Source organism: Prinia subflava, chromosome 1, assembly GCF_021018805.1.
Source record: "Prinia subflava isolate CZ2003 ecotype Zambia chromosome 1, Cam_Psub_1.2, whole genome shotgun sequence".
NCBI classification, from domain to species: domain Eukaryota; kingdom Metazoa; phylum Chordata; class Aves; order Passeriformes; family Cisticolidae; genus Prinia; species Prinia subflava.
Window position 1 is genome coordinate 51,760,080 of NC_086247.1, and position 12,354 is coordinate 51,772,433.

The following is a 12,354-nucleotide window of genomic DNA, read 5'->3' on the forward strand; positions in this document are numbered from 1 at the left end:
GTCACAAGGCAACAAAAGGGAAAGAACATGCCTTGCAAACCGACATGTATTTGAGGCACAGCACTTCCTTAAGCTCTTCCTGAGCATAAAATTTTGTGCCAGAGCTTTGCAGGGTCAGAGCAGCATCCACACATTTTTCTTTGAAGTTATGAATTTGGTTGTAATAGTCAGTGATATTCTTAGCTTTTTTTTAGGACTGTAGTTTCCAATGGCTGCTTTTATACTCACTTCATTTACACCATATTTCAGCTGTTGAAGACTGTAGAAAAATTTATTTCATTGGATATAAAACAAGCAAAAGAAGGCTAATTTCATGGCTACATTTAACCTATGTAAATAGCACTTAATTTTTCAGTAGGGTTTTTTTCCTAACATTTCCGTTAAAGGAACCATTCTAAATAATGAAAATTATTCTGACAAAGGAAGCCACAAGATCAAGCACAGAGTGTCTGGTATTTGTCCCACTTTATCTTGCATGCTGTCATCAGAGGATAAATTTACAAACACAGATTTGCCAGGATGTATTCCAGATCTGTGAAGAACAACATTATCTCCTCAGACTCCATCTTTCATCTGTGTCACATGTTCTGTACCTTGGGAATACTGTACTGTGCTGTCTACTGCAGGCATGTGTTTTGTATGTCGGGACATGTGAAAAACGTGAGATGATTAATTCATGTTCTTATGGTAAACTGGAAAATTATAAAGCTGTATAAATTTATATCAGGTAAAAGTCTATGTTTTAGGAGGTTTCTCCATTCAGAAGGGAACAAAAGACTTTGCAGCTTTCTCAAGTATTGGGAGGGGACCTGTTGAGATGAGCTGGTATCAGCAACTCACACCTCGGGAGCCACCTTCACAGACCATCAAGCAATATCACCCATATCTCGAACATTCATCAGCTATAAGGATCCATAGAAACTGAACATTAACACATGGACTTGGGAGGGGAGCTCTTTTCAATCCGACCGGAGATGGATTTGAGTTTGAATAGCTAACCAAGAAACAAAGGGAAATACGGGGAAATATTGCCAGAGGCAGAATAAAGAGTATAAAAACCAAGCCTCGAACATGGCAAATTCGTGTACCCAGCTAGAGACACAGACGGCCAAGGTCTATGTCTATGGGTCACCCTTGGCTCTTTTTCCCGGAAGAAACTCTGTCAAGTAAGTGTCGCTGTTTGTGGGGGGGGAGGGGTTTATTGCTTAAAATTCTGAAATTTGATTCCAAATTTTGTGATTTGAATTTTTAATAAATGAAATTATGGAATTTGGTAATAAATTGTCCTGGCATTTATAACAGGACATGATCTAAAATTTATGCAAATGGATTTTTGTATTGTGACAATTCTCACCTTTTACCAGTGTTTCCCAAGTACAGAAGAATGGACAGCCTGAATGGAGGTCCTTCTCTAAAAACTGCTCCACGTGGCAGAGAATGGAGCCATCTATTGACTGGGGGGTACAGTAGTCTCCCTTCTGACACTCACAATGCTTTGGGAGTTTATGTGCCACCTTCTGAACACCAGAATTGTTCACAAGTTTCTATTTTGGCAAGTGCCAGTGCCATACTTCACAGATACATTCTTCAGGTGGAAAAGACCTAATCTCCACAGCTCCCAAGTGTGATTCTTTAGTTATTAAGCACTGTGAGCTAGAAAGCCTTACAGGACTTTCTTTCAAATGTTAGCTAATGACTTCGGTACTCTCTAGTATTTAATTTAGTAGCTACCTAACAAAAATGCAGGACTAATGTAATAAATGCTTGAAGTGGAAATACTTCATTACCAATAGTTTTAAAAGGCTGTATACAAGGCCATAATGAACCCCAAGATAGAAATCACTGCAGAAAATCACAAATGAATGCAAACAGAATCTTTACTCAGGAACAGCTCCCAGACACTCTATTCGATATATTTCGTATGAAAATAAGTAGTCCTGAGTTTATTTAACTAGGAAACAAACAAACAAACAAACAAACAGAAAACCACAACGACAAAAAACGACCACGCCACCCAAACTAAAAGTGCTGTAGCAACGCCGTGTGCTCTGACGCTGCAGGCACCTGTGTACTGGCAGCTCCGGAGGCTCCCGGACAGGCAGCCCCCACTGGGGGGCACTCGGTAACCGGAGTGCGGCGAGAGCCGAGTGCGCGCCCCGCTCCCTGCGCCTCCCGGAGCCTGACGAGGAGCTGCCGGAGGAGCTGCCCCGCTCCTCGCGTATTCCGAACCACAGCTGCATGTTTTCCGTCAGCTTGGCCTTTGCAAATCGGCAAGTGCAGCGCTGTGCTCCTCTTGGTGCAGTTGGATCACAGGATGGAGACAGCAGCTGCGACAGAAAAAGGCACTGCCCCAACAGCAATCAGCGCTTTGCTAATGACTGTCCATCCCTCATATCAAAGCCTGACCTTTACTTCATCCTTTTGTTTCGTGACAACAACTCAGAATAAATCAACCTGTCAAGCCTTCTCAAAGAAGCTCTAATGCAGTTGTTGACCAAACCTAGTTTAATATACACTGCTTACCATGAATAGACAAAAAAAGGCAAACCGCATCTGTTAGCAAGTAACAGTGCAGCCTCACAAATCCCCGCCATTCAAGATTATGTGCACTCTTCAGGACTCAAATCCAGTCTTTTAACAAACACTAATCTTAAAAAACCTTTCTTTAGAAGTTTTTCACATTTTTTGTGAAGTGAACTTGTTTGATGTGAACTGAATATCTGAAAAAATCCTCACAGGGACTTAGTGCTTATGCTTTTGCCTGCTAAGACATGGTATCGGCATAGGCTTTTGTTTCCCACTGGAATGTTACAAAACACAGTGTGTGAACATGGGATTGGCTGCAGGAGGTTACACTGGAGACCCATCCAGTCCTGCAGTGGCCAGCAGTACATCACATTTTAATTAACCAAATATTGATGACAAATCCTTGCAGTTCCTAGCAGCCTGGAGCTCAGGCACTCACACAGAGGTGATGTTTGTGCTTCACAGCTTTTGGTGGGTTTTTTGTTCATTTGATGGGGGTACAAATAATGAATTTGTTTTATTTTCATTTTCTCAACATGCATACCATTTGCCTTTGGACACTCTGCATGGTTACAAATGTATTCCACATTTAAGCACACATTGCTTGAAAAGGGGTCTATTTCTGTTTGTTTTGAACAAAAAGAATATTGCTGGATGTAAGTATGTGTTAGACACAAGGAGAGAAGTTTGACAGTTTTAAATAAGACGGGAGGGCTGCCTAACCAATCAGACTTATGGATGCTATTTGCATCATGTATGATAAAAGGAGTCACAATTATTTTTATATCTTCTCTGAAGTCAGGTGATTACAGTATCTATAAGGCTTGGCTACAAAGGCTGTGACCTTCAGAATCAAACTAGCACAGTGTTTACCCAGGCATAAAGATGCTCTGAGGATAAAGCTCATTATTTCAGGCCTTTCCAGACTGAAGGAGAAGTGTTATAATCATAATGATATATGGGAAGTACGGTGATATAAAGCACTGAAGTGAGATTCTATGCCACACTTGAGTCATCTTACAAGATCTTTAGATGTGAAGATAGTTTTAAATCTACCCCTTTCTGAGGGTATCTGTGCCTGAGGAGCTCCGCCTGTTAACTTACACTGTTTAAAACTCTCTGAGGCACTCATAGGGTCACAACACTGCCTTGTATCATCTCCTTCTTCTAAAACATTTTCTATGATACAAAATACATGTTGTATATTTGAAATCAGCAAAAGGTTCAGCCTCTTTGAACTGACTCTAGACGAAATCCATCAAGAAGCTCTATGGTTCCTTCTTTTGACAGCTTAGATTTTAGTGTATCGCTTCCTCCTCTAGAAGTCAGGCCAGGGTAATTAAGAGTGAACCTGCTCCCTTAAATGGATAGGAAAAGAACTTTTCTTTGGAAAACTGTTTAAAGACTGGTGGTTGAAAGTTTTTTACAGAAAATACAATTAAAATCTAATGATAAAGGCCTGGAAGTTTCTTACATTTATTCACAAGTGTCATTTTTAACAAGTGAAAAAATGGGCCTTGGAATTTCCCATCCTAAGGTCAGCTAGAAAGCTAGGTGCACACCTAGAGTCTAAAATTGATTTTCAATAAATCTGCAAACAAAACTAACTGGACCACATTCCTTCCAGCTGAACCTATGTGAAGCCTGTTGAATTATGTCACTAAGGAAAAAATTTGACCTATCTTGTTTGTAAAATGTTGCGCAAATACAACAAATACATTGAGTAAACAGTTCCAGAAAGAGTGCAGCATCATCATCCAAAATATGTTGTAAGAAACATAAGGGTAGATAGTGAGCTGAAGACTTGCATCATGGAAAAAAAAAGCTAAATAAGGATTCAAAGCTGTTCTAACAAATTTAGCCTTGCTGCTCCTATTTCTATATTTAATTTAGAACAGAAGAAAAATCTACTTATCAATCAGTCAGAACCAAATTCACCTCTAGTTTAACTCAGCCAGATTTAAGACCAAGACTGAATCACTATTTTCATTGCCAGAGGATTACACAGAGTGGGCATGGGTAAAGTGCAGGATACAATTCTATCTACATATCAATTCTATCTATCTATCAATATCCAAAACCAGCAAGAATACTTAGTGTTCAATACATGGATGAAAACACCCCAGTTTACTTGCACAGGAGAGCTGGTCTACTGGACTCACAGATATCCTGTTCCTGTCCTAAGCTTCTGTGTGGTACTACACCCCCTGGCAGGAGTTTCTTTTCAGGTCCTGCAAAGCCTGGTAAACTGGTATTGGTACCAGAATCTGCTTTTTGCCAACTTTGCAATTGAGCCCTGGGGACCACTGTAATGGAAGAGTTCTGAGAGGGTGAGCCAGTCAATACTTCAAGAAGACATGTGTTTATGCTCAGCTTTTTGGCAAACCTCCTGCTAGCAAACAAAAACCAAGCCTTGTTTAAACATACAGACCTAAACATTAAGCCTTAGATCTACAACACTGTGACACTGCTGCTGCATTGTGGTTTAACCTATGTTGGTTACATCATTTGACAATTCTTAGCCTCCAAGGCAGTGGTGGCTGAGTTTGAGCTCTTTAACTTCTCCATGGGAAGTCAGAACTAAAGGGGGCATACTCTCTCTTCCCCAGTCTCCATGGTGTATCACTTTTGTTTACACACAGCTTTCCTGTGCATCAAGACCAGTCAGGTCCAAAGGTTTGCTTCCTCTTTCTCTAGGTCAGAGCCAGTCTGTTCTGTCTGCCAGACAGATTTTATACCCTTCTGTGTGCAGGTGCAGTCCAGCCTCTCCAGGTGGGTGTTTTGCAGACTGCATGCTGACCATCTGATTCAGGTCTTTGCAGTCGGGATACAATTATCTCAGCTCTACTATTTTTGTGGAACTATGCTGAGCAAACAGGTATTACACAATATTTCACTTCCTAAGTCAAACAGTCTTGTGATATGTCTGGGTACAAGGCAGACAGGACGCCTTTAACTCAAACAGATTTGAAGCATATTTGGGTACAACACAAACAAAATATATTTCTCAAAAAGGTCTTCTCACTGCAGAGTTATCCACACTGAGTCTTGCTTCCTGACATTCTGGAGGTAAACTAGGCCATCCTGCAACTAAGTACAGCATGACTTTCCTTATTTTTTTGTTAAATCACCTTTTACTCAGCATGGAGCTACTCACTGACTCATCTGAGAACACCCTCTACTCCTTCTCTACCTGAGCCACAGTAAGCCGCCTTCTCCTACCAGTCAAAAGGTAAATGTGCATGTAAATATTTGGTTGCTATAAAAAGGAATAGGTCATTCATATGCTTAAATGTTAAGATGATGATTGTGCATTTCTCTGACTTACAGCTTGGTAGCAGTAATGATTACTTGTTTAATGAGGGCTGGATACAAATACTAGAGGGAATTTATGATCTCCTGTTCTTCAGCTGTGAACCACAGCAGATGGTTTCAGTCTATGCAGATTAAGAGCACAGTAACACATTTTGTATTTCCATAATAAATAAGAATAACTTAACACCAATTACAGTTAGATTGTGCAAAATAGGAAAGACAGCATTCCAAGCAGTGAACATCTACTGATTTGAGCAGATTTTGAGATAATAAATATTACAATTGGCAGTTTAGAATCATCGACACCACAAATGGAGGAGAAACTGTGAGAGAAAAGAATGCATCTGCCAAAACTGGGATTTGGTTCTCCTTTCTTTTACATCACTCTTCCATTCAAGTCTTTACAGTAATTTCCAATATAGCTTTTTTATGTTAGAACTACTTTGGTCACTGGAACAGTTCCTCTGAGTAAAGCCTCTCTTACATCCTATGTTGTCTCCAGCAGGTTAAATCAAAGCATTAAATAGGAGAGGACAGATGGGGAAGTTCAAGAAAATGACACATCAGCACCCATCAGTGTGTCTGCTATCAGTTCCAGCAGTCTCGTCAGAGCTATCAGTCCATCAGAGCAAAGAATTCTAACAAGGAATTTAAAGGTTGTATTAGATATTCACACACATGGGAAATTTCTTCCTAGTGGGCAGCGTAGGGCAAACATGAAACAATTGGGCAATGCATATTGTAATAGATTTTCCACAGAACCCACCTCAACCTGCCCAGGAAATCCCATGCACTTGGGTTTTATTCATGACTCACCACTCTGCAGCCCAGGTGGCTGAATTGATGCCAAACATGAGCTGGCAATTCGAAGCCAGGTGACGTCTTGTCGCTGCACAAGGACAGTGTCCAAGATGGAGAGAGCACTCTCTGCATGACAGTTTAGAATCATTGACACCACAAATGGAGGAGAAACTGTGAGAGAAAAGAATGCATCTGCCAAAACTGGGATTTGGTTCTCCTTTCTTTTACATCACTCTTCCATTCAAGTCTTTACAGTAATTTCCTGCACCTGCAGCGGAGACAGGCATTTCTGTTGAGTTAGTGCCAAGGGAGGCCCTTGCTTACCTTTGAGGAGTGATTGACAGTGAGCCAGTGCAGTGCAGATTGAACCTGGATTTAGTCAGGAAGGGTCCAGGATGCAAAATGATATCTGGTGTCTTTGCTGGTCCCATAGTTCATGACATCACCCAGTCTCTGACACAAGAAAGCTGTTGTACAACTGAATCAAAATAATTACGGGGTTAAATAGAAGAAACTGTTCCAAATGCAGCTTGTCTTAAAAATAAAACCAATCCTTTGGAGAATTAAGGGAAGTCAGAGCTTTCCCATATTTTGTGGCCAAATTTAGGGAAAGAGTGTTTGCAGCAATATTCTGAATGGCTGTGAACGGGGAAAGATTGAAATCACTAGGACATTTGTTCAGGAGAGAGAAAAGAATGTGAGAGTGACAGAAATACATAATAGACTTAGAAGTCAGCAAAGCACAAGGGGAGAAGCTTCTTTAAAGTGGGAAATTTTTTGATGAAACCCTAGATAGGAATTGTATGCTGAGAGATGTAAAGAGAAAGGATGATAAAGCACTAAACAGGAAAGGCAGGTGAGTTCAAGGGCACTATTTTAAGATGGGAGGGGTTAAATCATGCCTGGATCTGTAAAGAAGAAAACCCAAAGAAGAGTGACTAGAAGGGCTGCTGATGATTAAAGACAGTGTGATGAGTGGGCAACAGAAATTAAAAGAGAGGATGAAATTAAGTTCATAGGAACACGGTCAGAAGAGGAAGACAAATGGGAAATTTGAAATGTCACTGTCTATCATGGCAGGAATAGCAAGCTGCAGACAAGCAAGGGCATATGTGGTTTTGGGTCAGGAACTCTCCTCTGTCTCTTCTCTGCAGTGTGAGTGTGTATCACTGTGTCAGCTCTCCTGAGAAAGCCGGGCCCAGGCTCTGGCAGTCATGCTCTTGGCACCCAGGCTGGGTGCTGGGTCCCAGAAAGGCGTGAGTGTGTAGGGGACATAGCTGTGGGAGGCTCTCGTGTTGCAAGCAGGATCTGTGCACCAGGATGCTGCTGTCAGCTTGGCAGCTATTTGTTTCACCACAGGTATCAGAAGTGGGGAACAGCTGGAATCTAATAAATCACTAAGGTATCAAATCAGCACTTCTGTTCCCAACACACTTAATTACTATCCAGGCTTTGGATATAAGACAAACCTAATTCCTGTGTTTGTAATTATTATCCATAGAGCCATGAAGGTAGCTCTGAGTAGGAATGCATGTTTTGGTTTACATTAGGTAAAATAGATTCTTTCCCTGAGGATCCACTTTGATGCAAGGGAAAGGCAGATCTGACCTGGTGATAGTGAGAGCTATGCCAACAGAAGCATAAAGTCCTGCCAGGACCATCCAAGGTGAACAGATCCAAGATTAAAGAACAAATGAAAAACAGCTTCTGGTCATCTAGGATGGTGTCTACATAATCACTCAGGAGAAAATGTTACTGAAATACAGTATAATTATTATAATAGACAGAATAGCAGACAAGGAGGGGAGAAACTTACTGTGCTCTAGGATATCTGACAGAACGAGCAGCATTTGTTTTCAGACAAGATACTAATACATTAGAAAGCCAGTGCCCTAGAAGTCTTACTAGGCAAAGTAAAAACAGCCCTTTAAACTGCATGATAATAACAACTGCATAATAATAATTTGACCAGAAGTCAAATTAACTCCTGGTAGAATTTTGCTAGCTTTAGGGGCAAAATGAAGAAGCTGTCTCCTTTCATACACACATTCATTGTGTGGCTTTTTTTTTGTTACTATTTTTTGTAACCTCAACCCCAAGAGGTGTAATGCATTTTAATTTCTTTTTAAGTAGGTCACTGGTTTTCCTTTTCTGCACTGCCCTCTTTCTAAAACAACTTGTAGTCTAAACTTTTACTTATTCTTTTTTAAATGGGGAAGAAGATGGGGGAGCAGGGGGCAGGAGAAAAGCTCCACAGAAATTTCAAATCTATTTTGGCAATTCTACTGTATTCGACTTTAACCTCACCCACTCAATACCCACCAGGCTGTTCTCAAGTTCTTGCTTTTCCATCTGCTGTTCCTTCACAGAGAAGGATTTGGGGAAGAAGGCATCCCAGAAAGATTAATCTGCACACTGCAGAAAAGAGGAGAGGTTCTTAAAGACCATGACAAAGCAATGCAACTTGTTCCTAAAGCTGTCACCATTCTGGTCATGCAGGGTTTTTGTAAAAAGACAGTGTTACTGACCATCAGGAGCTTTAAAGAAAGCTGCCTAAAACTCCATCCAATGTCTTTCCGTATTTGTCTCCACTGAAAATTACAGTTAACTCTTCTCCCATCTCCCAGAAGACTTTCAGAACTTGGTAAAACAATAACTCACAGACCACCAAAACAATAATTTACCCAACATGGGGGTAAAATCTCTCCAGGATGGGGAGAGACCTCAGTGAGGGATTGACAAGAATTAGAGTACATGCAGGGAGTAGCTGTCTGCAGGGGGGTTCATCTCTGGTTTCTTGCCTGAAAGGTAGAGAGAGATTGCCTCAGTAAATTCTGAGCGTGGGATGCTACAGGCTGTAACATCACTGGTTGCATTACCCTGAAGCCCAGATTACAAACCCAGGGCCATGCCACAGGGACTACTGTGTTACTTGGAGCTTGTGAGAGCAACATTCAGACTCCTATCTCTGCCAACACAAGATGTGAGGTTCACAGGCACTGTGGGAGGAAGATATAAATAATAAATGAGCTAAATAATGACAGCTAGCTGTACCTAATTATAGTTCTAGTTGCCCTTTCGAATAAAGAAAGTTCAAAGCTGCTGCAAAAAGAGGCTGATCCCTTTTCTGAATGGTGTTTGAACTTCACAGATTATTAACATGAAAAACTGAGGAGATGCCAATGGAAGCCACACTAGCCTGTCATAGCCTTGTTGAAGACAGAAGCAATGTCTCTAACACCAGTTTATTTACACATCAAAACATTCTTCAGCTTAAATTAAATTTAGCCTGAGTACAGAAGCAATGTAAGAATTAAAATCAAATTGTGTACGTTATTTGGAAGACGTTCTTCCTTACAGCTTTTGCTACTTGACTTGAGAGACTAATTTAGCAAAGTAGCTCTGCAGGCTCTGTACACAGGGAGCACAAGGGTCAGTTAACTCCAGAAAGAGTGCAAGTCCCCAGCCTGGGCATTAAAGTGTCTAATGCTAAGTGTGTTAATGTATTTACCTCCTCATCCCTCTCTATTCATTGGGAAGAATTTGTTCCTAGTGCCCTCCCTATGCTGCAAATCAGGGATTATGGATGCCTGGATCACCATGAGCTGAATTTCTCTCAGATTAGGAGAAAAACACGGCTCACAGAATAGAATGCCCATGGAATTGGTGGGCTTGTGTTCTTTTCCAGCTCTTGGTTACTTCTTGTGGCTCACATAAGTGAGGAGTCAGTACACATTTTCCTCACATCTTTCTAACTGCAAAATAAATACAATAATTCCTTATCACATTCTAAAAGAAATCTTCATCTTTGGGTAACAAAGTTTTAATTACATACTATGATTATTTTATTCCCAGCACAAGTATCTATCTGTATTGGGTACATTCAAGTTATCATTACACATTTCTGAATAATCTGAGTAGTATCTTAAATTAGGATTCTTTTTAAACTTCAGGTGCATTTACACTTTCACATATAATATGAAATTTACTTTCACACAAAAGTTAAATTTAGCCTGCTACAGCATACTGAAACAACAACATTTGTAGAAAGTCCAAATACAATCAAAGGACTTTAAAGAGTACAATAACTTTGGGCAAATGGTTAACAAAAGTAATTGTGTGTTGGTTTTCTTCCATGTTCCATGTGCCTTCTCATTTTCTTTTCAGTCTCTGTCCTCTTGTAGTTATTTTTCTAATGAAATGTGTTCTGTAGAAGTGGTTCCATGTACAATCTCTACACTACCCATACAGTCATCTTTTGTTGGAGGAGTTCTTCTGTGATGCTACCAAATACCCATTCTCATTTTTACAGTTCTCAGGTGAGTGTGTTTATCAAGCAGGGACTTCATGACCTGCTTTGTCACTACTTTGCTTAGAGAAATGGATCTCAGGTCATATTTTACACTAATTTTGCTTTTAGTACGTATCATTTTTGATTAATTAAAGCTAATCTGTCAAAATTAAGGATAACAACACTTTTTTGTCAGAAACACTCCCAAGTACAGAGGTCAGTTTTCTGTACAGTGCTGCAACATGAGGATTGCTACCAAGAATGTTTTGTTTTCCAACATTTAATGGTCTTAACTATTTAATACAATCTCTTGTGTTTTCCCCTGTGTTTTTACACTTCCTAAAATAGATCTCTGTAGTAGTTAAATATGAACATACCAATATATTAAAAAATAACGATTTTTGGAAAGACCAGAGAGATCTCTCAACATAAGTAAGCAGATGAGAAAGTAAGTCAATGCTTTGGATGAAGGAAAACACTGTAAGGAAAGATGAAATTTTGTTCTACAGTGTATTTACTAGAAGTAATGCTCACTCACAATGTCAACTAGCAAATTATGAGTTTTTGTAAAAATAAAATATGCATGGATAGATTTTCAGTGTCAAATTCATGAAATTAATAAGGCTGCCCCACTGAAAGCCAGGGTAGAGGAGAGGGAGGGAACTGCAGGGGAGATTCCTCATCGGAGAAAAGGAGGATACAGTAAAAGATGTTGGAACATCAGGTGATGCTTTGCCAACCTGGAATGCTGAGTACTCACTGGAATAAAAGGCTTCCTTCTTAGCTGCTGTTCGAAAAATGTGAACTTATTTGGCGGTGAAAAAGGTACATTTGCTCTCCTCATCACAGAACTCGAACAATCAAGGCTCTGCACAAGGATAGACCTGAGGACCATGCTGCTAAGAGCCAGCTGCATCTCAGGAAGAGCCTGTTACTGGCATGTAGCCCAGATAAACTGTGGACGCCCCGTTGCCGGCAGTGCTCCAGGCCGGAGGGGGCTGTGAGCAGCCTGCTCCAGTGGCAAGGTGTCCCTGCCCCGGCGCGGATTGGAACCGGATGATGTTTAAGTTCCCTTCCAACCCAAACCATTCTGTGATTCTGTGATCTTCAGTTCCAGCACTTGAACTGTATTAAGTGGATCACCGGGTCATAAGAGAATGTTTATCAGAGGCCAAAAAGACAATCTATGTTTATTGTTTTTCCTGAAGGAGGACAAAACATAAGTGCAAGCAGTTCAAATATTAAAACTCCAAACAAGAAGTGGGTAGGAAGTCGGGAAACACAGGGCTGAAAAAACCCTCACTAGCTTCAAGCGGTTTTCCGCTGTTACCAGCTCTTGTTTCCGAAGGAATCTGTTTTTTACACGCTGGTGGGTGCCACGAGAGGCTGAAATTCCCGCGGCCGCCCTCACGCAGCCGTCG